This window comes from Phyllostomus hastatus, unplaced genomic scaffold (assembly GCF_019186645.2).
Source record: "Phyllostomus hastatus isolate PE091 unplaced genomic scaffold, TTU_PhHast_1.1 phas_contig_80, whole genome shotgun sequence".
Taxonomy (NCBI): domain Eukaryota; kingdom Metazoa; phylum Chordata; class Mammalia; order Chiroptera; family Phyllostomidae; genus Phyllostomus; species Phyllostomus hastatus.
This window is the reverse complement of record NW_025333960.1, coordinates 14,006,721-14,033,068: the sequence shown is the minus strand read 5'-3', so window position 1 is coordinate 14,033,068 and position 26,348 is coordinate 14,006,721. Positions and strand designations below refer to the sequence as shown.

General features: G+C 37.5%; 1 protein-coding gene across 5 annotated transcripts in view; it reads right to left on the bottom strand.

Annotated features, from left to right (window-relative positions):
• DLGAP1 (DLG associated protein 1) overlaps window positions 1–26,348 on the bottom strand; it is an 861,456-nt gene that overhangs the window by 516,536 nt on the left and 318,572 nt on the right. For 4 of the 5 annotated variants that reach the window (XM_045849790.1, XM_045849791.1, XM_045849787.1 and 1 more), the window contains exon 3: window positions 16,767–16,882. The gene's annotated coding sequence lies outside the window, so the exon portion shown is untranslated. The remainder of the gene's footprint in view (window positions 1–16,766; window positions 16,883–26,348) is intronic. The other variant, XM_045849788.1, reaches the window with a different exon arrangement.

Genomic DNA, 26,348 nt, shown 5'->3' with positions numbered 1-26,348 from the left:
CATACCAAAGAGCATAGTAATAGAGTATCTAGCTCAGCCTAGTAGTGGGAGTGTGGGATGGAGAAGGAAGTCAGAGAAGGCTTATGAATGATACCTGAGCTGAATCATAGCTGATACAGAACTGGCTAGACCAAAGAAAGAAGCATTCCAATCATTAGTGACAAGACAGTGGTCTCAAATCACATTGCAACAAATTGCAGAGGACTGAACAATATTAGAGAAAGACCCAGTCTCCGTATCTAACTGTGCAGAAATAGGACTAGAATATAATGGAGATTCAAAAGCCAGGTCTATGTGGATTGTAAATGTGTGGTAACCCCCAGGAAGACTAAGCTGTGAACTTAAAAACAAAAATCAATGTCCAGAGCATGACCTTTGACCAAACAGTAAAACTAAATTCAGATTTATTTATTTCTTGGTCAGAGATTTACTGCTCTTTATGAATTAATCTGGGATCGAACACTTGTCCCAAAGTCAGAGCATGGAGCTGGGTCCACAGGTTGATGCCACAAATTCTACTGGGCCAGCGTGACAGGAGCCACCAGGTCAGGGAAATACAAACACCAAGAGACAAGGCAGAAGTAGAGAAGGAAACAAGGGCACCAGCCAGAGTTGGTGAGACTTGATGAGTGAGGCAGTTTTCTGACCTAGTTCAGAATTGCTCTTTAGCTTCCTGTGTGGCAGGAATCAATCCCAGCACAGCTGGGCTCGGGCTTCTAGATGGAAGCCCGCAATTAGAAGCACCTGGGCAAGTTAGTGATCAGAGAGGAGACACAGCTGCAGCTTTTTGTAAGTGAATCCTCTCATGAGTGGGGGTGGGAAGTTATTAAAAAATAAATAAAAGCTATTGCAAAGATGGATATGGAGCATCTCTCTACCATTATTAAACACTTTGTATGTGAGCTAACTGTGTACTACCTTTAAGTGCAGATATTACAATAGGAATTTCAGCTGTGTACAAACTCATTTGCTCACAATTCCAAAGGGACAACTTCTATATTATACCTCTCTGTAAAATACAAAGCTCATAAAAGAGTCTGCCTGGGGTTAACCTGTTAAATTCTGTGCACAAATACATAGATTACTTGTATAACATTTTCAAACACTTGCATACCTATTTGTTTTATGTAGTTGTTCAAATGTAATGTATGTGTGTATGTATATGAACTCAAGTTATTAAATATACATATGTACAGTGTAAATATAAAGCATATCTGTATATATCTATATATTTTAACTATGCATTTATATTATTAGCAAATGGTGATGAAAAAAAGGACACCTGTCTTCTGGGAAGATATCTTTAATGATGTATACTGTCCCTAAAACCATAAGAAGGCTTTCCCCACACACACATGTCTGCTGTGCTGTATCGCTAGTGCAACCCTGGTACTCTAATGGTGGTTACATATAGTGCTGAAAGATCTTTTTAATTTTTAAATCACAGCAACCTGATATATAGATATCAAAGAAAGTTTTCAAAGGTGACCTCTAAAAAGGATAAAACCTTCACAGATAGCTATCCCCAATTAATGATAACTTTCTCCACTCATAATAAAAAATAGCATAACAGAATATCCAGAATTGCCTTGATTTGATTTTTGATATTTAGTGCAGCAGCCTTTCAGTACTACTTCAAATACAGAAATTTGCATAATAATACTTTTGAATTCCTAGTCATTTGACCTAGAACACTGTGATATCAGTTTAAATTTCTAGGACCAATTACATCCTTTCAGAAGGAATGAGAAGACATCGTTGGAGTTGAACATATAAACAAGGTGGAAATTTTGGTCACCAATATGGGCTGCCAGGGACCCGTCTACCTTTCCTCTTCATAAAGCAGGATATGGTACAATAGCTGAGAAAATAGATTAGCTCCCAGTAAAAAAAAAACCAAAAAACTACTGAATCTCTTCCTCCGGACATCTCAGGGCACTGACACTCTTCTTGTAAGTATTAGCCAGATTCCAGTGCAGAAATGGGGGATGGAGAAGTACAAGGAGGAAAAGGGGGCAGAGGAAAAGCAAGTACAAGGAGGAGGTCACATTCAGAGAAATGACAGTAAAGAAAGCATTTGGAAACATTTCGCTGACTCACTGATGAGACAAAAATGTCAATTGATTTCAAGAAGCAAAACAGGTATGGCCACAACTGCATACTCACTAGCAATTGCCTTGATAATGGTTTTTCAGAAAAAGTGTATTGTCTGAAATAATAATTGAGCACGTTTGTGAGGATCACATATTTGCTATAATATAGAAAAACATATTAAAATGCTATTTTGTTACAAACTCATAGATACAGACAACAGAAAAGTGGTTACCAGAGGGCAGAGGGATAGGAGGCAAATGAAGAGGGTAAAGAGGGTCAGAGTTATGGAGGGAAACTAGGCTTTGAGTGGTGATCAAACAATGCAATATACAGATGATACATTGTACCCTTGTACACTTGAAACTTATATAATGTTATTATCAATGTCACCCCAATATACTTAATTTAAAAATCCTATTTTATTGCTAGTTTCTCTTCTAACATAGTAAGAAAATAAGACCCGAATGATAGGATTTTAAAGATATCTACCTCAAGTTTGGCCAAGTGTCTAACATTACATATATGTTTGCATAAGTAATTTATTGGCTTTCAATTAATTTAAATTATCCAATTACCATAAACACATTGAGAAACACATCTAGAAAATTTATTTGACATGGCTTAAGACTGTATAAAATAGATTCAGATGTCAAAAGGAATAAATGAATAAAATAGTTCACAGCAAGACTGGGTTTTTAAAGCATTTTGAGTTTGAGTAACCCTTATTTTTAATGGAACTTTTCTTTCTTTTGTAACCTACATAATAATAGTTTCCCCAAGGACACCACTAACTTCTATAACAGCATTCTATATCATTAAAGGCAATTGTGTATCTCCTGTAACTGCTCATTTCACATGTGAATGTGTGATAAATGATACTGCAATCTTCTTGTTATTCAGGTGAGCAGAGAAGAAAGCCCCCAGTAAACGGAACGTCACGACAGAGGGGAACAACACTGGCACAGAGAGGCAGGAAAATGGAGCGTGATGGTAAAAGTCCAAGTTAATTCCCAAAACCGCCAAGGTCAGGCACATTTAGTGAAAGGAGGTTAAATATAGGCCCAAAGTTGAGCAGAAGCAATGATTAAGCTAGAAACAAATGCGAGATCTCTTGATTTTCAATATGACATTTGGGCCACTAAAGATGATGGTACTCCAAAGACGCAAATGAAATGGTAAGTAGTGGGGGGAAGGGGAAATTAAGTCTTTTTACTTATACCTTTTCCAAAACGCCTGCAAATATTCCATCTAAATGTTGTTCTCAGTGTTCCAAAATAAATAGTAAATTTATACCGTTAATGAGTGTATAGAGTCAACAGTGGGTGTTTTGGGTTGTAGGGGTGGGAGGGGTGGGTGGGATTGTAATCTAAGGCCATTCGTTAGCACAACTGTGCTGTCCAAGCCTAGTTAATAAATCACCATTGTGAGGGCTACAGGAACAGACAGCTAAATTACTCATCATTGCATACAGCCCAAGAAACAAAGATGTCCCTCTGAAAAGTTCCACAGAAAGAAAAACTAACCATAATAGTTGGAGATGAAGAAAAATAGAGCCTTTAAATTTCCTGTATGTTTAAGAGGAATACATGGAGACCTACTCATTATAAAACTAAATTAAAGTATTACAAAAAATGTTTTATGGGTTGGGGAAGCATGCAGCTAACTGACAGAAACAGTACCCCTTACAGTAAAAAACATCTCAGCATTCTGTATCTATTTTGCTGCATAAATATTGCATAGGGTCATGTTGGTCAGCCCTTCTACTTTTCCCTAACTATGAAAGGGGGTGAGAATGGTGCATCCTGAAGTGAGTTGTAAGGCGCACTGACCCATCATCCTCACAGGCCAATCTGGTTCTCGTAGACTTATGTTGCCCGTGATCATGAAGAATGCTGCAGCCTCTCCTGAGACATCTGGCTTATAGTGAGGTGGGGGTGGGTAAATAGGAAGTTGTGGACTGTTTTAAATTGCCTCTGACCAGTCCACCCATTGGAATGTTCCACTGGATGTCAACTTTGGCGTGCTTACTTAGGAGCGTCAGGACTATGCAGCTCAGTCTACGAAATTCTGTGAACAGGTGATATTCCTTAGGCAAATAGCCTCCTTGTTCTAAAATAGTAGTTTGAAGAAATGATATAAGAATCTGCAAAACAATTATTCAAATGTTTTAACCATTAGGTAAATAATTAGTTTGAACAATCAGTAATCAATATAATCAGTATTTTCTTGAATTATTTATTATATAACTAAACAGGACATTCTGTACACTGTCCTGAGCATGCTAAACAGATACCTTACCATATTTTCTTGGAAATGCTTAATAACATGGTTATTAACTACCTTTCTATCATGTCCAAACTTTCTTGAACTGTGATTTACACTATTAGAGTTCATTTGATTTCACTACAATAAAATCAAATACCTTTTCTCCCTGTTGACCTTTTAGGCTTTTCTTAAAGTTCCATGTGATGTGAAAAAATGTTCTAAAGTATATAGGCAAATAACTATTTCCTATTTCCTAAATTTTCTGAATGAGTCAATTCCAAAGGCATCACTGACACAAATACACCCATACCACCTCAGGTGAAGAAGAATTGGGACATAAGTATTCAGAAAGTACCTAGAATAATGATTATGCAATGATAAATGACCCATTAGTAAATGAATTTATAAATGGTGTTAGCAGGACTAGGTAAAGATACCAACAATATTTAAATATGCATTAATAAGTCTTGCCATTTCAACACAAATATTTACTATTTATTGAGCCCCTGCTATATTAGAATCTAGAAAAACAGTGAACAAGACAAAGTCAGTCTGTGACCCTGTGAATTTTATATTCCAGCAGAGAGAGCAGGTGCCACCCTTGTGCATGCATGCACACACACACACACCATGAATGTGGGGGATGAAAGAATTATGCATTGTGATGAGTCAAAACGTCACACAAAAGTAGGTGAGATAGACAGTAAAGGGTGGTCAGGGAAGGCTGCTCTGATGACATGATAACATTTTAGCAAAAGCCTAAAGGAGGACATTGGAAGCAGAAAAATGACCGAAAAGTACCTGGGCAACAGGAGAAGCAAGACAGTGGCTTTTTGCAAAAACTGTAAAAAAAAAGTGTCCGCCTTGTTTAGTGAGGCAGTAGCAGTGGGAAGGATCATGAGAAAAGGTAACAAGAGGGCAGAGGCCGCATGGAGAAAGGTTTACTGAAAAAAAAAAAACTACATTCAAATTTTATTTGTATCAAATTCTATTAAGAAATCACTCACACCCACCTATGTGCTCTATTAATAATGTCTTTAAAATGATAACAAAAATATCACTGTCTTTTTTCCAGATATATACTATGAAACTACATCATTTGTAGAGAGTGACTGCAGACATTCAAACTTTGCATAGAAACAATCAAAGATCTTTTTTTTTGTGTGTCTAGTTTACCAGCACGGTGTGTGTGTTTGTGTGTGTGTGTGAGAGAGAGAGAGCAATTACTTATTAACCATCATGAAAAAAATGTCAAACCATGTTTAAGTTCATGTTTAAGTTCAGTGTACCATAACTGTTTATTCCATATGATGAATATAATGAGAAATAATGAGATTTAAAAATAAAACATAAAGAGCTGCAGTAGTTTAGAGCAGAGGTTGTCAAGTGTTTTCTCCAAGGCCCAGATCATAATATTTTAGCCTTTGTGGGTCAGACAGTTTCTGTCCCAAGTACCCAGGCTCTGCCTTTTTGGTACGAAAGCAGCCAAGACAACACACAGAAGAACAGGTGTGGCTGTGCTCTTGTAAACCTTTATATTAAGAGGAGATGGGGTAGATCTGGCCAATGGGATGAAGACTGCTTACCCTCACTTGAAAGGATTAGGGAATAATGCAAAATGGTATCCAAAAGAAGAGCTCCTAGTATCAAGCAGATTCCTAAAATGGAGACGTGAGAAAAACCCAGACAGAGTTACAAGAGACTCAGCTGGGATGGATTGCCTAGATACTCCATATATTACTAGCCACAGGCATGAAGTTACGTAATAGTGTAAAAAATTCCATTGACTACGCAAAAGTCAGAGAAACATTTGTCAAAGCTCTTGTTCTAAAAATGTGTGTGAACATTTCTGGCAGTAAGTAGACAGTGGGCACAGATGATCATGAAGTTCCCATCCAACTCTAAAATTTTATGATTCCAAAATTTAAATTATCACACAATTACTAATATCTGGCAGAATTTCAAAAGCAGTAGAAATGGTGTTTTATGATTTCTTTTTCCTGGCTTAACATTTTTTCAGATTCTAGAATGCTAATTCCTGCAGCTTGGCAGCTTGAACAATAATTGACTACTTCCAAGTCACTTTGCAATTGCTTTCTTTTAATTGAAGATAAATCGGTATAGCATGTAACATCTGAAAACTAAAAATGGATGGTCTAAACGAATCTTTTTTCACTGAAATAAGTCAATCACCACTAAAAAATAATTTTAGTTTTATATATCAGTCAGTGAATACCCTTGACTAGAATTCATATAGTTCATCATTGAGTACCCATTCACTGCTCACCTGTTAGAGCCTAAAATTATGACTGATGTATACCTGGGTATAAAAACACTTGCTAGCTGAGTGAACGAACACAGCCTCTGAGCCACGGTGCCTGGGTTCATATTCTAGCTCTACCGCTTACTAGCTGTATGACCTTTGGGAAATTATTTAAATTCTGTGCCTTCCTTGCTCACTGGTAAAGTGGGACTAAAGATAATACCTACTGCATTGGTTATTAGGAGAATAAAATGATATATTATTTATGAAGTGCATGGCATAGAGCCTGTTTCATAGCCAAGTTTCAATAAAAATTGATAACATTATTTCTACCTTTATTTGCATTCAACCAAGTACAACAATTATCTAGCATGTAAACATCTTGCAATCCTAAGGCAGAAATGGGCTTCCAAAAGAGCCTGGTGCTATACTAGTTTCTGGCAAAACATCACTCACTCCCCTGGCTGGGTGGCTCAGCTGCTTAGAGCGTCATCCTGCACCACCAGGTTTGGTAATTTCATCTCTGATCAGAAGTAACCAGTGAATGCACGAATAAGCAGAACAAGAAATTGATGTTTTTCTCTATCACCCTCTTTCCTCTCTTTCTCAACTAGAAAAATTAAAGTATCTTGTACTCAAAATAAAACAAGGTAAACAACACAAAATGAAGAGCTGTTATAATAAATCAAGTACTTATATTTGCTCGGGGTAATACACTTTGGTAGGTGCATGAGGAACACAGAAACATGTTAACAGGACTTTCACATTTTTTAATAAAATAAATATATAGAGAGATAAATGTAATTGATGTAGTCATTACACATTTATTGGGCATTTACTAGGTATCTGGCATTGGTAACACAAAGATGATTCAGATAAAATCTATAGAGGCAAGTCACTTAGCTCTGTGAGTCCCAGCAAAATTTTGTGAGACTCAAATGGGAATCACCACACAGTATACAACAGACAGGTTCTCAACACCCTAGGGACTTTGAGGAGAGACTCAGGCCTCCTCCAGGAAGGTGACACTGGAGACTTGTGGAGCAGAGAAATGCAGTAAGACATCTCTGTAGGGAAGACAGGACATGCTATCAGCAAGCCCTCATGGCACATGTTCATGAGGGGGAAGAGACAACAGGTGTACCAGCTTCTCCCCAAAGTCTCATCCCTCTAATCCATTCACTGTCTGATCAGTTTCCTCCGGTTTCCAGCTTAAAAATCTTAAACTTTTGCCTACTGGGTGAAATCAATGGAATCTCTCCCAATTTCATCATAGTTTACCCAGTTCTATCTCTGGAGTCTGGTCACCTGTGTCTCTTCTATACCTGGACACAGAAGGGACTGTGCAACAATAGTTCAGGGCTCAGATTTTGGAGAAAGATTTCTTTACCTAGTTGCTGTTACCTTGGGTAAGTTATTCAAACTCTCTAAAGATCAATTTTCTTATTTGCAATCTAGGAATAGTATCACCCACTCCTTAAAATTGGTTGAGGAATTTAGTGAAACAGCACACTTAGCACAGTGTCTGGTATATAAGGACTCAAAAGAAACTATTAAAATGGTACCAGAAATGGTATGTTGGGGAGGTTACTCTAAGGATGGATGGCAAAATGGCATTTTGGAATGCGATTAGCCTGTGGTACAAACATTGGCAAGAGTGCTACTGCAGGTGGAGGTGTGAGGCAGTGAGGGCCTGAACTAGGGTGATGGAGGACAGGACATTGGTAAGAGAGGAAATAAGAAAGCAGCAGTGGGGAAAACAACCAAGACCTAGTAAGGGCCTGGGTAAATAGGGAGGCAGTGGGGGAAGAGCCAAAGATGATCTCAAGATTTTGACACTGAGATAATGGTGGTTCTATATTTTAAAAACAGACATGTCAGATAGGTGAGATAGGATGACTGAATTTATAATTTCACAACTTACAATTATACAAACACAAAATAAACATAAGATTTGAAGGAAATTGCTAAATTTAGAATTATGACATGACCATGTTAATTCAATTTGCTAGTTTGAATTCTGGAGCTTTCTTTTTAGTTTTCAGGATAAAAAACACCCCTGTTCTCCTGGCCTTCTTTGCAACCTCTGAACTGTAGGCAGGCTTCTCTAGGCCCTCCCATCCTCCCCGCCACTCCTTGGGATCAGTGTCTGTCCTTGCTGAGCTTGTAGCACCCAGTTGAAGCAAGAGTCTTATGAGTCACTTCAGAGAGAACCCCACACCTTCTGATCACTCTTGATATCTAATTAAATTCTTCATCCCCTACTCTCTGGTATCTGATCACCCTGATTTGCCTTCAGCAAGAATCCTTTAAATCTCCTCCTACTTTCAATGTTTCCATTTCCACCCACTGACCCCCATCCTGATCCTTGACTATAAATCTCCACCTGTCCATGGTGTATTTGGAATAGAACCCAGTTGTATGCTGAGGTCTCTTTTTCCCTATTTCAATAGTTCTGAATAAATTAGTGTCCAGCTCTGGTTTTCTTTTCTTTTTTTTTTTTAAAGATTTTATTTATTTATTTTTAGAGAGAGAAGGGGGAGAGAGAGAGAGAGAGAGAAACATCAATGTGTGGTTGCTGGGGGTTATGGCCTGCAACCCAGGAATATACCCTGGCTGGGAATCGAACCTGGGACACTTTGGTTCCCAGCCCGCGCTCAATCCACTGAGCTACGCCAGCCAGGGCCAGCTCTGGTTTTCTTTGAACTTCCCAGCTAATTCCTTCTTCCTCTCCTGCCCACTAGATGAGGGTCTTCTCTGGAATTCAATTCATAATTCTTCTTATAACTGTTTCCTAGGGGTGGGACGTTGGAGGGCCAGAGTTCATCTTAATGTTAAAATCCTATTGGAACTCAGGCCCCCAGTTTACCTGCCCACGGCACCTTGCTCCATACCCTCTGCACCACTTTCCATATCTAGAAATAAGTGTGCATTAAATATGATGATAAGAAAAATAGCAGGAAAGCAACAGTAATTTAAAAGTCAAGGAAGAGATAAATTATTCAAGCTTTTAATGCCAATGCTATGTTCTTTACCAGTTGCTTCTTTTAAATAAAAATGGATCAAATGTGTGAAACCTTCCTCGTGTCCCTCATAAAATATTTTATAATATGTAACATTTAGAGTTTTAGATCCCCAAAGGAGATTAAAATGTATGCCCAATTAAGCCCCCCTATACGTTTCAGTTAGAAACATTTGAATTTCTTATTACTTAGGACTCAGGAAGTCTTTGATTAGGAAAGCTGCCTTGACAGGAAACAATTTTTCCCCCAGGGGACATAATTAAAGAGTGCGATTCTGCTGAGAGTGCCTGTGCCAAAGGCAAAACACTCTATTTGTCAACATATACAACACAATATCTTCATAGAGAAGAGAAAACCTCTCAGCCTTTCTACAGTAGACCTTCCATTAATATATTTATGCTCAACCCAACATTACCATTAACAATAAAATTCGAATGACAACAACAGCAACAGTAGCAACAACAAAAACTCTACATGGGAATTGAATGCTGTGGCCAGAAACCAAAACACAGTAGAAAATATCAGCAGAGCATGAGGTCTGACCTCCACACTCTCTTTGACTGTAATTGTCCAACTAGGGCATTAAAATATTAGATGGGTAATATGAAACTTCAATAAATTCATTCAAATTTAGGGTGGGGGGCAAAGAGGTTTCATAGATGATTCCCAGGTTTAGGTTTTTAATTGAAGCAATTTTGTGTGTAGGTAGTGGTGACACAGATGGGGACAGAGACCAGCAGAAGAGTGAGGAGCAGATGGGGGGAGGCATTTATGAGTTTAGTTTTGTGTTATAAATAATGAGTTTAATGTGACTGTAAGACACCAGTGGATATCCTCCTATTCAAAACATAGGCCCTAAACATGATTAATAATTCAGGTCTTATTTATTAAAGGGAATTTAGGTAATATTGATAACTCAAACTGTGTCATTCTTGCTTTGCTTTTGCTATTTAAACATTTAACAATCATTTAGAGCTACTTTCAATTTATGGTTTGAATTGTTTTCTTCTAAGTCTAGCTACATGGGTCATGTTGGTTAATCTCAAATTGGCAGTGTCCTAGCACTTCTTGGCCTTTTGGCTAAGATCAAGAGTAGTATCAAATTGGCAGCATCCTTGGGTCAAAATATAACCTAACAAAGTAGATTTAATCTCTAGCTCTCTCCCCCTGATATAAAAGTTTAAATTATCTCTTAAAGACCAACTCTTTGTTTCCCACCTGTAAAATAACCAGTATCGACAGATAATGCAGTAGTGGAATGGCTCAGATGGCAGACTGTCTGAGTTTGTGTCCTGCTCTGCCACATACTAGCTCTGTGTTTTACAGCAAGTTATTTAACTTCCCATACCTTAGATTCTTCATCTGTGAAATGGGGAGGACATTTCAGAATTGACATATGACTTAGCACGTAACTTAAAAATATTACACATGCACTTGAGTAGAGTGGGTACTCTCCAATTGTTGAATGAAGAAGTCTGTACTTGACCAGTAAATGACAAACAATAATATGCTTGCCAGCATATTGTTCATATCTGCTACATACTCAACAAATTGTGTTGTGAGCTTCCTCTGTGATTGAGAAAATATCCTGGAATCTGCTACTATGATAATAGATTTAATGATTTCTCTCCATAATTGTATAATATTTTTTCTCATCGTTTATAGAAAGGAGTAAATGAGGTAACAGGTGAAATGTTTAAAACATTCCTGGTGAAGGAAGGCAGAATATGACACCCCAAAATATGCCAGTCTGGTACAGGGATAATTTTGAGACAAAGGCACTTGAAAAACAGCAGGTAAAAGAAAACAAATATTAAATAAATTTATGTGTTTTTCTTCTGTTATTCAATCATATCAATTTAATTCTCAGGCTCAGGCAATGACCTTAAGAAGGTAAATATAAAATAATGCCTCCTCTACAATGGCATATACTTATTTATTACATGTTTGCTATCATGTTTTTAACCATAAAAACCAACAACCAACAAAGTCCTCAAATATTTGAAGTACCAGAGAGACAGGCATTGCTTATCGCAATACAATTATTTTGTCATATGTGTACTTTATTTGATTGATAAATTCCAGATTACATTGAAATGGTAAAGAATTCTGGTATTAATGTTTGAAACAATACTATGTTCTCTATACTTAGCTTTTATGTACAAATAAGATATTTTAGGTGAAAACTTCTAGCACATGATGAGAATACAGCAAGACCAAAATAAAAGCCAACACGCCTTCCCTCCTTTTATTTTCTCCTATAATTCTTGTCAAGCTGCATCCTTTTACTACCTAGTAAATTGTCCTTGGGTAATACTTAGAGTGGCAACAAATACTCAGAAATGTGCACTGGAATAAAACCCACTGATACTCTTTTATAAAAAAATTATTATACAACAAAGAATATTTCTGTTCCTTTCAGAAAGTACTTAACAGGAGACTTCATAAGAAATGGCAACTGCAGTTAGAATGGCCTGTGCAGAAATAACTGTGCCGCTGTGAAGGCCTGAGCTGAGTGGGTGGACCACTCTGCCACCGCACACTGTGTGTGTGTCTCCTTGGGGCTGGAAACGGCCTCATCAGTATGATTTTTATTTTGACACTGATATGTTTCTGAGACATGACAAATAAACACAACACTCCACAATTAAATTTTAGTTATCTTACAGATGTCTGAAATGATCACAGCACTCGAAAAGCACCAGTAGTTCTTAGCTCCTAAATTACTTCTGATGTAAAAAATAAGAGTAAAGTAGTAAGTTATACCTCAAAACACATGGACCCATAGAGGATTTATATTCCTGTTAAGTAGGCAGCTCTGAATTTCTGCTGAGAAATTACTGAGGCTAGCCCAAAACAAAGCAGCAATTCAACCTCCAAAACACACAAAAAGCAGCAGGAAAATTAATTATTTGCACAAATCCTATAGCAAATGAACCACCTATTGACAAAAATTTGATTTCTTTTGCCTGTGGGGATAAGGCTACATTGGGCTAATTGGCTATAAAAATAGGTTTGTGTAGGACAAGAAAGAAAGGAATACCTTTGAACTCACTAAAATCAGGCATAAAAAGTGCATGAACATTTTTGCAGGCTAAATCTTTGTCTTAAAGAATCTTTATTTTAACTTCTGCCCAAACTGTGTCTAGATAACAAGATGGAGGACAAAATACAATTTGCTAACATTATACTTTGACACAGAAGGAGTCACTCTTGGAAAAAGGGACTGGTTTACTATGTGTAATCTTCAGCAATGAATAGAACCAAATATCCTGTGTAAATGAAAAAGTATGCTGAATTTTCCAGTTAGTTTTGTAAATCTCACATGACTAAATTTGGGATACATTTTCTAAACTGTGTCCCTCTCTTCGGGTCTAAAATAAAAACTGCTTAGCCTTGTAGTACTATACTGGAGAAGAAGAACACAATCTTCATTAACTTCTAAAACCATATTTTGGGCTCTGGTTGGCTTAGAGGCCTGCACAAGTTTTTACACCTAAATATGTTCAGCACATAAGCGTGTAAGAACTAGCTATTTTTTAGATTATCTCTAGTCTTTACAGCAACCTTGCTGGCAACATTAACACTGTCCTTATTTTACATCAGGCATGCTATAGCAAGACATGAAAACTTTAATGTCTCACTATTAAGTTAAAATGTGAAATAATTTTTAAAAGTAAATTTTCAAGATTCATGTTATCATCCTTCATTATTATTTATGCTAATACATAGATATAATGAGTTTTTTGAAGTTTATAGCATTACAGAACACAAAACAGAAAAAATATGTGGGAACTTGGTTTAAAAACATACAGAACAAATTTCACACTGAGCTCTAAAAGTAGGCATCGAGCCCAATTTCTGGAATAAATCAAAGAGTAGGCAGAAAACAGACAGCAGGAACAGTTATTTTAGCAAGAAAAGTGGGATAAATTTACCAAGCCAATCACGGGATGATGTATGCAGATGAAAGATGCAGAGAGAAAATGTGCAATGTTGATATGTGAGCACATTTGAATGCAGGAAAGCAAAAAACCAGAAGGCACAATTGTCCTAAATGTGAACAAACATTCAAATTATGCTGCAGCTGCAAAGTGGAAACTCAAGGAAAAGACATTTGCAAAGGAATTTATTAAATGGATGAGATTTTTCTAGCTTCACATACCCAGTGGCTCTTTTATAAAGTAAAGTTAACAATTTGTCTTGATACAAATGACATCTCCCTTACACCCCATTATACTTGATCCAAATAGTAGTGTTTTCTTTGTGAAAGGCTCTGCTTATTAAAGAACACAATACTATTGATAACCAGACACTCAGGTTCTGAATCACAGTGTTATCCCACCTAATAAAATGTCTTATATGTTGAGTATGGTCTCACACAATAATGGCATATGCCAGAGCAGTTTCTTTATGAGAAGTTGAGTTTCTTGCTGAAATCAGCCCTCAGTTGCTAAACCTGTGCATTTGTCCTCCAGGCATCCCATCCTCCATCTCTCTTCCCTCCCTCTTCCATTCTAACCATCCAACACATATTTATGTATCTAAAGTCCATAACACAAAAGGGGATGTACAGTGTATCAAAAAGTTTACTGTTGGAGATTTTATGATATTAAGACAGTATCTGATCAGAGGACTCAGGCTGTGACCTTAAACTAGAACCCCTCTCATAATGGGGAAGTTGGCAAGTAAGCTCGTGTATTGCAATCAGTCTTTGACTTAAAGTGCAATGTAGAACTGCATTGTCAGCCTGGGTCATTTGTTTTTCTTAGTGGATCTCAAAGTAAGGTCCTGCTGATAAGCATTACCCAGGAACTTGTTAGAAATGTAAATTCTTGAGCCTCATCCCAGACTAATTTCAGTTTGAGAACCACATTGCATTAAAATCACTTGGAAGAGAAATCACAGAACTTACATTACCTAACAGTGGTCCAGACCACTGGTAAGTGAAGGAATAAGAAATAAGTCTGAAAACTTAAGAGTGGCAGGTTTAAGATGTTTGTTAAGAATTTTGGACAGTGAAGAATTGGTACATCAGAGGATATTTTCTGAGCAAAGAGCAGACATGATCAGAACTTCTATTTCGCAGGATTTTAGAGCTGAATGAGATCAGAGAGGTGATTGCATGGTTCGGGTGAGAAGGTACAGTCATTTCCTCTTTCTTTGATAATTCAGGAATTTTTCATGCTGCTAATTAACAGGAACTATTCACTCGGTTTGCATTTTGTGCTCAGGATGTGGTTTGTTCTAAGATATGCTCTCTACTGTCAGCAATTCTCTTCACCCCAGATATGGTATTTGGTCTGGCTATCTCCCACTACTTTGGTTTCCCATTCCTGCCTCTTTCTGTTGCCCTTTTCCTTTTCCCCTCCATTTTCACTTCTTCTATGAGGAATATGTTCATTGAATGTTTGTTATTTGTTTATTTTAATAGCTGCTTCTTACAGGGTCACCAATTACATTCATCCTCTGAACACATGATATTCTAAGTCACAACACAATGGAAGCCTTTACCTGACTTTATTTTAATCTTATGTCAGTCCTTATTGTAACCAAAGACAAATAAACAAACAAACCTCTGATTCACTTTAATGTGTTAAATCCATTTTGCTGGATGACCATCCACAGCACATCAGTTCTGACATGCAAATTTAAGTCACTCATTTCACACAAATAATAACACTGCTAACTGGGTTGTACAACATGTTTGTATATCCACAGATACCTTTCTGTACAGAAAACAATATACAGTGAGTAGTAAGTATAGGCATAGTAAGATGTTATTACATTATCTCCAGCCACTCCAACAATTTTGTCAGATTTCAAATCTAATTCTATAATGTCTCAGATGTGTATGTGGACCAAGAGGCATTTCTCAGTCTGAAATGGAAAATTTACTGGTGTAGAAGTTAGTTTTGAAAATAGAGTTCACTCTGGTTCTATAACATGTGGATATCTCTCTAGTGTCTTTAAAACAAAATATTTTCTTCTTGGAGACAGTTCATTTAGGAGGAAAATGTAATTTATTTTATGGTATAAAATAAAGTAGAAGGAACCATAAGCGACGATGTTGGCCCACTGTATCACATCACCTTGGCCCACCTCTGATTTTAGTGACAGCTGCACAGACCATTCTGTGCCAACTTGGCTTTCCTGGCCTTTGTAGTGTCTGCCTCCAGTGACAACTGAGGGACTTTCTGCTTTCTGCCTTGTGTGGTGCCAGCATAGCTCTGAATGTGGGGCTGTAATGCCCTAGGCAGCCATCCACAACCAAGGGCAAAAGCCAGTGGGTAAACTTTTTGCTGCACATCCTTCAGGCAGAAATTCTGGAAGGTATCTGTGCCCTCTTGGGGGTCCCAGAGGAATCAAGTTCCCTTGGTCCACAGCAGTGGACTCATTTACCCAAGTTTTTTTTTGTTTTTTTTGTTTTTTTTTATTCACTCTCCCTGGTTTCTAACTCTTGATCTATGGGATCAGCTCCCCATGAAATTACCACGTCCACATCATTCTATCAAACAAGCAATCTAAACAGAGATGCCAGCTTTCTAAAGTACTCAGCAATATCAATCCCCTATGTCTGACTCCACATATGTAGTATTCCTGATCCATCCATCATTAGGATCCTTTTTTCCTTCCCCAAACTACATAACAACATATTATGAAAGGAGTGGAGATCATAGCATTGACTCAAGTGTGTCCCTTGCCCTTCTTAGCTCCTGTAGACTATGTTGAGCATATCTGGGCTGATAAATTAACATTTGTACAACACTCTAAGAAAGAGTAAAAACTGACACTATGCTATTTATTTTCATAATTCCATTCTTAACCTAAAGTACAACAGTTTGGTCTAGAGTCCTGAAGATAGCATTTGTCTGATCGGCTCCTCCAGATTAACAAAAATGAAGATTAAACATATAAGACACATACCATCCAGAATCCGCACAGACAATAAAGGAGTTAAAAATCACAGTCTTTAGGTTCAGCAGCCTGTTAATATGTCTGGAATTACAAGCCAGAAATATTATATGCAAGTATACCATTCTATCAAGAAAATGAAAGAAGGAAATTCACGTAGCATGGCTGTAGGCATGTGTTATATAAAGAAAAGGAGACAGTTTTACCTTTGAATATCAATTCTCCATTTTTTCTTGCTTCTGAGGCAGAAGAGCAGAAGAAGATCCAAACTTTGCAGTTTTTTTAACCCGTTATCACTCTTGGCATGTGATGGGCAGCTGTTCTGAAACAACAAAATGCAATGAGATGCCATACTAGCCTGAGGCAAAAAGAAACTTAAGAAGACCTCATAAGAACCACTCTGGCAGGCTTAAACTTAATGGTGCAAGGACAGAGCTTCACAGAAAATTTACATGGCTGTGTTCTTGCATGATGGAAACACTTTGTATTTTTATGCTTTTCAGAAAATAAAGTCAACCATAAAAATATCACTGTAATAAAACTTTTGATATTCTACAATTTACTTTTCTACTATTAACAATTACATCCTCTTCAAAAAGCAATAAAGTGCAAGCATCAATCACTTGATTTTATAAAGTATATTACACATACATGACTATTTACTTCCTGCGAGTTATTTATTTTAGCAACACTGCAAGTAAGTGACTGTGACTAAAGAAGGAGGTAAAAATACTGTTCTTTCCAGGGTAGTTCATCTGACACCGCAAGAAAACAAAACATGGCATAATCTTCCCAAGTGTACGACTAGGGCCTTGCTGCTTCCCACGCTAAACCAGTACCTCTAATTATTAATGACACCTTCTCAAGAAAGTTATAAAATGGGACTTTTCATAGGGCTCAAACTTATGGGAGAGGTACATATCCTGACTACATCACTTGCTTTATGCTGAACTGTGATTATCCTTTCTGAAAGGTCACAAAGTAAAGGACTTGTGTTGCACACAAAAATGACCTGGTGTTGAAAGTGTAGGAATGAATGAAGTTCTGCTTCTCTTTTTATTTAAGCAATATACTTGTGGGCCCTTACACAGCACATTAAAAAAAGTGTCAGAAGAGAATGAGGAAAAAAAGTATTAAGAAGAGACATAATGATATTTGGAATTGAGAATATTGGTGTAAATAATTTTTTAACCTCTAAATTGTTTATAATAATTATAGGGCCTGAATGGATGTAAACAGTATCTTACAGAAGAGGAATTAGAAGCCAGAAAAGGTGAGTGCTGCCCCAATTTTACTTCACTAATAGGCGCAAAGGCAGAACGACATCCCAGAATCTCTGCCTTGAAGTTCAGTCCCTTTAGACACTCATAACAGTGTATTTGTTTTTAAAAAGAATACTGGACATTCAAAAAGTTCAGGGATATACAATTTTCTGCAGAACTTGTCTGAGCAATATTTGAGACTGGCAAAATTGACAGGCTAAGTATTAGAATGCTATGGATGATAAAATACAAGAACAATAATAACAATAGAATGTATTTTCATAGCACTTAAAACATGCTGGGGATGTTACATTTTCATATATATTTCATTTATCCAGGTTACAAAGGATAAAAATGAGATTCATTATCAAAAGCTATCAAGTGTAAGTATGATTATGAGTCATGGTTTAAATATAATTATCACATTAAATATTCTCAATAGTCCACTAAACCAGATACACGCTGAAAGGAATTTCCCCCTACATATATGAGGAATCAGTAACTCAAGATAATGGAAAATTGATAATTGTTAAAACATACAGAACTGACCATTTATTTCTTCATAAGCATTTATTGAGAATATGTTTTGTGCTAAGACATTGTTCTTAATTGACTGTAGAAATAAAATGAAAATATCATGCAAGTTCTGGAAAAGAATCCCAGCTCCCAGATATACAATAAGAAATCAATTTCATTACAATTGGAGTATTTCCTGTTAGATAATAGTTATGTAAAGTACTATTTTAAACACTGGCTGGTGTCTTAAATGTCATCTAGCTAGTGGTTTCCAGATATATTGATAACCACAATTGCCAGGAAGGCTACTGAAATATGAATTATAGAATTTCATACAAGAGCTATTAAATGAGAATGTTCATGGGTAGAGTCAGGGCAATCTGCATGTTGAAAATGCTCCCTAGTTCATTCCCTGGATCAAGCAGGTTAGGAAACTTATGGATTCTTGCCTAATCTCCTCATTATACAGATGAAGAAACTGAGATCAGGGAATCAACTTGCCCAAGGTATTTGTTCCTTGATGGCAGAACTGAGATTAGAAGGCTGAAATCTTATTTACTGGTATTTTTTTCATTTTCCTTACTGGGAGAACCCCCCTTTTATTTTTCCTTCCTGCTTTTTTCCTGTCACCAAGTAACCATCATTTAGTCCCTAAATGTGTGGAGACTAAGAACAAAAAAAAAGTAAAAAAGTAATACAACCCCCCTACCCTGGAAAACATAAGCCCAGATATTTGAAATTTGACCTTAGGCTACCTGATTTAACAGTGTTTTCTCTACCATTCCACTGGGTTCTTCTAGAGTCAGTTACTTTGAGGGTATCTGCACAGCCACTTTCTCTAGCATCCCCCCAGCATTCCACATTCCCCAACCTTCAAATGTGTCCTCTATCATTTGTTTGTCATTCAGTCCTCATCCCTGATCATTCTTGATTAAACCAGGAGAGGTAACAGGAGAGTGCAGTCTCATTTAGGTGAAAGAATAATGGCTGGAGCTTGGTGCCCTGGTTCCTTATAGGCAGAGGGAGTAAATGCTGAGGAACTGTGGGAAAAAAGAGTGAAAGAGACACATGAAGATGATGGAGTAAGAACTCTCTAAACTTATCTGATTTCTGCTTTCACTTCTTTATTTTTTCCCATGGTTTCCATGAGCTCATATATCCTTATGACAGATTCTACTTAAACTTCATAAATTATTTATTATTATGTTAATTTTTGGCTTAAGCTAGCTCAATTTGGTTTGTTTCTATAACTTTTCATCCAGAGTCCCGACTGATACACCTTATATTATTCATTTTATGTGAGTTAGTTTATAAGCCAGTCACTTTAGTCACAGTATTTTAAGAGGTTTATTTAAAAGTCTTGGCTGAGAGTATGAAGAAAAAGGAGTAGAAAGTATAAAGGTACTGCATTTTAAGGAATACCTATATTTTATACTGTACATATTTAGTACAATAAAGTAGAAAAGTCCCAGGTCAGAGAGGTTGCTTAATCTCAGCTCTGCCTCTGACAAGACTTCTGACTTGTGAAATTATGCAGCTAACTTCTTTGAGTTTCAATTTCCTTATTTGTAAATGAAGGCAATGAAACCAACCTGGAAGAGGTTAGTATGAGGAATAAAGAAAAGCATTCATTCGTTCATTCATTCATGCATTCTACCATTCCACAAATACTGAGCATCTATGATATGCTAAGCGTATGCTAGGTACTTGGAATAGTCAGTGAACATTTCATTTTGGTGAAGATAAGTAAAAACAGAAAACAAACAACAAACATAGTGACAGAATAAAGTACAGAGTATTTTAGAAGGTAAGCCATGCTATAGTTGTAAGAAAAACAGACCATGTTAAGATGGATCAGAAATTCATGGGTAGAAAGATATGGTATAAGGGAACCTCACTCCTCACTAAGAAAGTGAGATGTGACCAAAAAATTGAAATATGTGAGAGTCATGTAAAAAAGAAATGCATTATAGGCACAGGGAACCACCTAGGTTCAGGCCTTAATTTGGGACTCTACCCAGTTGTTCTCAGAATTGCAAATAAATTAGTAGGAATAGAGTAAAAAAAAAGGGATTAGAAGAAAAATGGCGGGACAGTAGAGGGTGCTGTGGGGAGGTGGATTAAGGGATGGATCAAGGTGTTGGGAGCTGCCCTGCCTGGTTTCAGAAGCTGTAACCCCCCATGGCTAAGGCTGAGTGGGTGACCTTTGGACCATAAGCCACTAAAGAGACAAAGCTTGTCTTACTGGCAGGGTCGCTGCCTCTGCTCCTTTTACTTCACTCTTCCTGGACCCCAATGCTTGATCAGTTAACCAATGATGGGTAAGATTCCTCAAGGGAGGGATAGTCTAAGATAGGCATGATCATGGGCACCCCCAGGGAAGGACTTGGGGGGGACTACAGAAAAAGAAGGTGATGGGCCCTTGCCCCTTGGCTTTGACATAGCCTGAGTCCTCATTCTGTCTGCAAGAAGTCTCCTAATCTCTTGGCTTCCTTTCTTCCCCTGCCTGACTTAAGCCTGAAACAATGACTTAAGCCTGAAACAGTGCTGGGGGTAGGTGCCACCCTGTGCTGGAAAGGGCAGGTTCCCTAGGGTGATCAGGCCTAAGAAAAAATGCACAAAATCCTGTGAAACCTACTTTGCTAATACCCTCAATTTAAATGATAAGGGACTAAGCAGGAAGTGTGTTTGTTTCCTGAAGTTTTATGGCCCTTTAGCTATCTGACCCTGACTCAAAATAGGCCCTTGGAGATCTTTGAATGTTATCTATTGTTTAATCATTTCTGCCTGACAATGGTTGATGAGCTTTACCTATACACCCTGTATTCCTATGCAAATTAAATCCAATAAAAGCTTGTCAAGGCAAGGGTCAGGGCACTCTCCCCTTGAGAGAGTGGTAGCACCATCCCTTTTCCTCCAAAGGACTTGGTAGTTTGTGTGACTTTATCTCATTTCATTCATAATGCCTGGGGCACTGTGGGCAGGTGCCTGAGTCATCAAAGGATGCTCAAAGCTTTTTAGCTTTTATCCTAGGAGTAAAATGGGACCATTGAAAGAGTTTGAGCTCAGAATCAACATGGCTTATGTGACAACAGGCTCATCCTGGCTGCCTGAATAGACATTAGGGGAGGTCAAGGTATAGGCAGGTGGAAAGCTCAACTTCTTGGAGAGAGAAAATGTCTCAGACTAAGGTAGAGCTAGTAAGGGGTGGTCAGATCCATGCTGGGCGTTATTCTGAAGCAAGAGTCAAAAGGATCTTCTAATGGATTGGGTGGAGAGGATTAGAAAAGAGAAAGGTAAGATGATTCCAAGGTTTCTAGCCTAAGCAACTGATAGAGGGCACCACCATCACTTGAGGCAAAAAAGGCTATGGCTAAAGGAAGCTTTGGGAGACAGAATGAGTTTAGTTTGGCCATATCGATTTTGAGATGACACTGCCAAGTGGGCTTTTCCTACAGGTGGATGGTTATACAATGCTGGAATGTGGGAGGGAAGTCTGGGCTGGAGTTTGCAATAGAAGCTTCCAGAAGACTTTCTGGCTGGTAATACTCCTATTTTCTCCTACCAGAGATGGTTATGTAGGGGTTAAATGAAATATTAATGTAAGCATAGTACCTGGTACATAATAAGAACTCAACATATTTTCATTCCCTTTTGTTTCCTGCTTCAAATATTTATTTCTCTATTGACTATATTATAAGATTGAGTCTTTCTGTGAAAAAATAAATTTTCTGCAAGACATAATAAAAATCATACTTTATATTTTTTTGCAGTTCTTTTAAAAATATAGCAAAATTATGGTAGCAAATATAGCAAAATTAATGATAGTATTCAATAAATCATAAAATAGAACTTTCAGGTATCAAGGTAAATTTGGTTTGTGTACAAGCTAAAGGATCTAAAGTAAAAATAAAACAGAATTAAATTCAATGAATCTAAAAAGTCATTCAACCTCTCCCAAATCTCTGTGGATTTTCTGCAATAATTAATAGTAGTTTGGGAAGAAGAAGATGCAGAAAATGGGAAAGATGATTGTTCAAACCATAGGTCTGAATATGTAGTGGAGGAATCACATTTGCTGGAAGGCTCAGTTGAGGAGCTCTGGATTTCTGGGAAGAAGCCTACAATTATATTTTTAAAATGAGTTTATTGAGCCCTGGCTAGTGTGGCTCAGTGGATTGAGTGCTGGCCGGTGAACCAAGGCAGGGGTGGATACATGGGTGTGCAACCTGGGCAGCTGCACAAAGCTGCATTCTCAGAATGGCTCTATGCTTTAATACTTTAAATGTGAACTAGTGTTTTATGGCTGAGTCCAATGAGAGAGTAGAGTTTGTGGTGAGCAGGGGTTATCTACACATCATTCATGTCCCCAGCCATCCTTGCTGCCTCACTGGCCTATAGTGTATATGATAGTGAATTTGGGCAGACCTAGGGTTCCTGGGAGTTCAGTGAAACTCATTGTGTGAGGTTAAGTATTTATGTCCATAACTAAGTAAGTGGGGAGGCTGCAGTCTTAAGAAGCCATGTTGTCTGCTGGAACCAGAATTTGCTCTGAACTTCACAAGAAGGTAATAGTGTTAAGAAACATAGATGACTAAAGGGGAGCAGAATATGCCACTTCAAAATATTCCACTTGGGTATATTGGTTATTTTAAATGAAAAGTACTTGAGAAACAGCTTGTGCAAGGACACTCTGACCTTCCTTAGTCTCTCTGAAAGCAGAAGATTAATTTCTCATGTGAAAGGTTTCCTCCCTGTATGAGGATAAGTCATCCTTATCACCAAAGATAGGAAATTCATGGCCAAAAAGGATGTATAAGGAAATTTAGTACTCCTTTGCCAATTTACAACCCTGAACTCCAACCCCTTTGTCTTAATTTGTCACAAATTGATTATTTCCTCTCTAAAAGGTATAAATGCTTCCAGTTTTGGTCACTTTTCAGTCTTGTATTTTTTATGGGACTACCATACAAAAGAAAAATAAGTTAAGTTTGTTTTTCTTCTGTTAATTTATCTTATGTGAAATTAATTATTAGACCAGCCAAAGAATTTAGAAGGTAAGAAGGAAAATTTTTCTGCTCCTACACCTATCATATCTTTTATTTCTTGATTTTTCTCACCTGTATTAACACTTTATGCTGAAATGATGTCAAAGAAAAAAAGGGCAACCCATAGTTCTTTTTATTCAACCCTTCCTTACTCATCAGTAAGCCAATGGGAAGGAAAATTGGTAGAATGTACACATACTAAGAAGTTAAAAATGAGTTCTGGCCAAGACAGAGGTGTAGATAGATACACTTTGCCTCTTCGCACAACCAAAAGAAGGACAACAACAAATTTAAAAACAAAAAATAACCAAAACGGCCAGAAAATCGAACTATATGGGAGTTTGACAACCAAGGAGTTGAAGAACCATTCATCCAGACTGGTAGGAGGGGTGGAGATGGGCAGCCGGGGCAGAGAAGACTCTCAACAAGGCAGCAGCTGGAGAACAAGGCAGTCCCACATTTGCATGTGGATAAACTGGGAGAACAACTGGGGAGTGAGACAGACTTCCTAGGGTTCCAGTGCAGGGAAATAAAGCCTCAAAACCTCTGAGTGAAAAAACCTGTGGGTGTTGAGGCAGCAGGAGAAACTCCCAGCCTCACAGAGGAGTTTGTTGGAGAGACCCACAGGGTCCTAGAATGTACACAAACCTATCCTCCCAGGAATCAGCACCAGAAGGGCCCAATTTGCTTGTTTGGAAGAGCAGGGAAGTGAAAGTAGGGCGAGAGCCAAGCAAGCAGCACTATTCCTTCTCTGACCCTTCCCCTACATACAGCACCACAACACAGTGACATGGGTTGCCCTGTCCTGGTAAATACCTAAGGCTCTGCCCCTTACTACTTAACAGGTGAGCTGAGACAAAAAAAAAATATGGCCCAAAATGAAATAACAGATGAAAGCTCCAAAAATAGAAGTAAGCAATGAATAAATAGCCAACCTATCAGATGCAGAGTTCATAACACTGATAATCAGGATGCTCACAGAAATGGTTGAGTATGATCGCAAAATAGAGGAAAAAGTGAAGGCTATGCAAAGTGAAATAAAGGAAAATGTACAAGGAACCAACAGTGAAGAGAAGGAAACCAGGATTCAGATCAATGGTTTCGAGCAGAAGGAAGAAAGAAACATTCAGCCAGAACAGACTGAAGAAATAAGAAGTAAAAAAAAAATAAGAAGCTTGGGAACCTCTGGGACAACATTAAATGTTCCAACATCCAAATCATAGGGGTGCCTGAAGGAGAAGAGGAAGAGCAAGAAATTGAAAACTTTTTTTTGAAAAATTAATGAAGGAGAACTTCCCCAATCTGGCAAAGGAAATATACTTCCACGAAGTCCAAGAAGCTCAGAGTCCCAAAGAAGTTGGAACCAAGGAGGCACACACCAAAGCACATCATCATTACATTAGCCAACATTAAAGATAAGGAGAGAATCTTAAAAGCAGTAAGAGAATAGGAGACAGTTACCTACAAAGGAGTTCCCATTAGATTGTCAGCTGATTTCTCAAAAGAGATCTTGCAGGAAAGTAGGGCTTGAAAGAAGTATTCCAAGTCATGAAAGGCAAGGACCTACATCCAAGATTACTTTCTCCAGTAAAGCTATCATTTAGAATGGGAGGGCAGATAAAGTTCTTCCCAGATAAGGTCAAGTTAAAGGAGTTCAGCATCACCAAGCCCTTATTATATAAAATGTTAAAGAGAATTATCTAAGAAAAAGAAGATGATCAAAATTGTGAACAGTAAAATGACAACAAACTCACAACTATCAACAACTGAGCCTAAAAAAAAAGTAAAAACAAACTAAAACAACTAGAACAGAAACAGAATCACAGAAATGGAGATCACATGGAGGGTTATCAGTGGGGAAAAAATGGAGGAAAAGGTACAGTGAATAAGCATAAATGGTAGGTACAGGGCAGACAGGGGGAGGTTAAGAATAGTATGGGAAATGGAGAAGCCAAAGAACTTATGTGTATGACCCATGGACACGAACTATGGTGGGGGAATGCAGGTGGGAATGGGGGTACAGAGTGGAGGGGAGTAAAAGGGAGAAAATAATGGGATAATTGTAATAGCATAATCAATAAAATATATTTCAAAAAAGATATCTTTATACTAAATCTGGAGTCTTCATTCCATACAGCAAAGACAGCCTATACTGGCTATTTTGTGCACAGTGTCTTAAAATTGTACTGGTATATTCAACAAATACCAAGTGGCTACTATGTACCAGACACTCTTTTAGGGGCTTGGGTTAGAGTAGTAAATAAATTCCTGCCTTCATGGAGCTTTCCCACGTGGTATTGTAATGGTAAAATGTTCTGAACTTTTAAATGATAAAATGTTATATGAATTTAATTTGAATTTAATCACTGAAAAAAAGTGGTGAAGTAGTACTGGCTTGAAATATGTATGATTCAAAGCTATAATATCTCATAGACAGAGGGGCTAATTATTATACTTATTCTTTTGCACATATAATCAAAGCCCAGTTATTACACATATGTAGGGGTGGTGTCGGTTTTGTGGTATCAATCAGAAGAGGTAAGCTCCCTGCTCTCAATGAGCTTAAACATAAGTATGAGTGACATAGATTACAGAAGAATATGTTTCCCTCAAATTAAACTTCTTTAAGCAAATTCCACAGCATTTAAAAAATATCTTTTACTCCATGACAATTAAAAATCATTCTCTCTAGCTGCTGAGAATCACAGCTATAATTAGTGAATGATCAGAAATCCCAAAGTCCCAGTTAAATGTTCTGAAATTTAGTTATTTAAAATACTTATTCATTTTTAATATATTTTATTGATTATGCTATTATAGTTGTCCCAATTATTTCCCTATTGGCCCCAAATTATGCATATGTTATTTTGTATCAACTTGTCCAGGAGCAGAGGAATAACAAAAATAAAATATAAGTTTACCTTTAAATCAATACATAATCTCTTCCTCTGGCCAATAATTA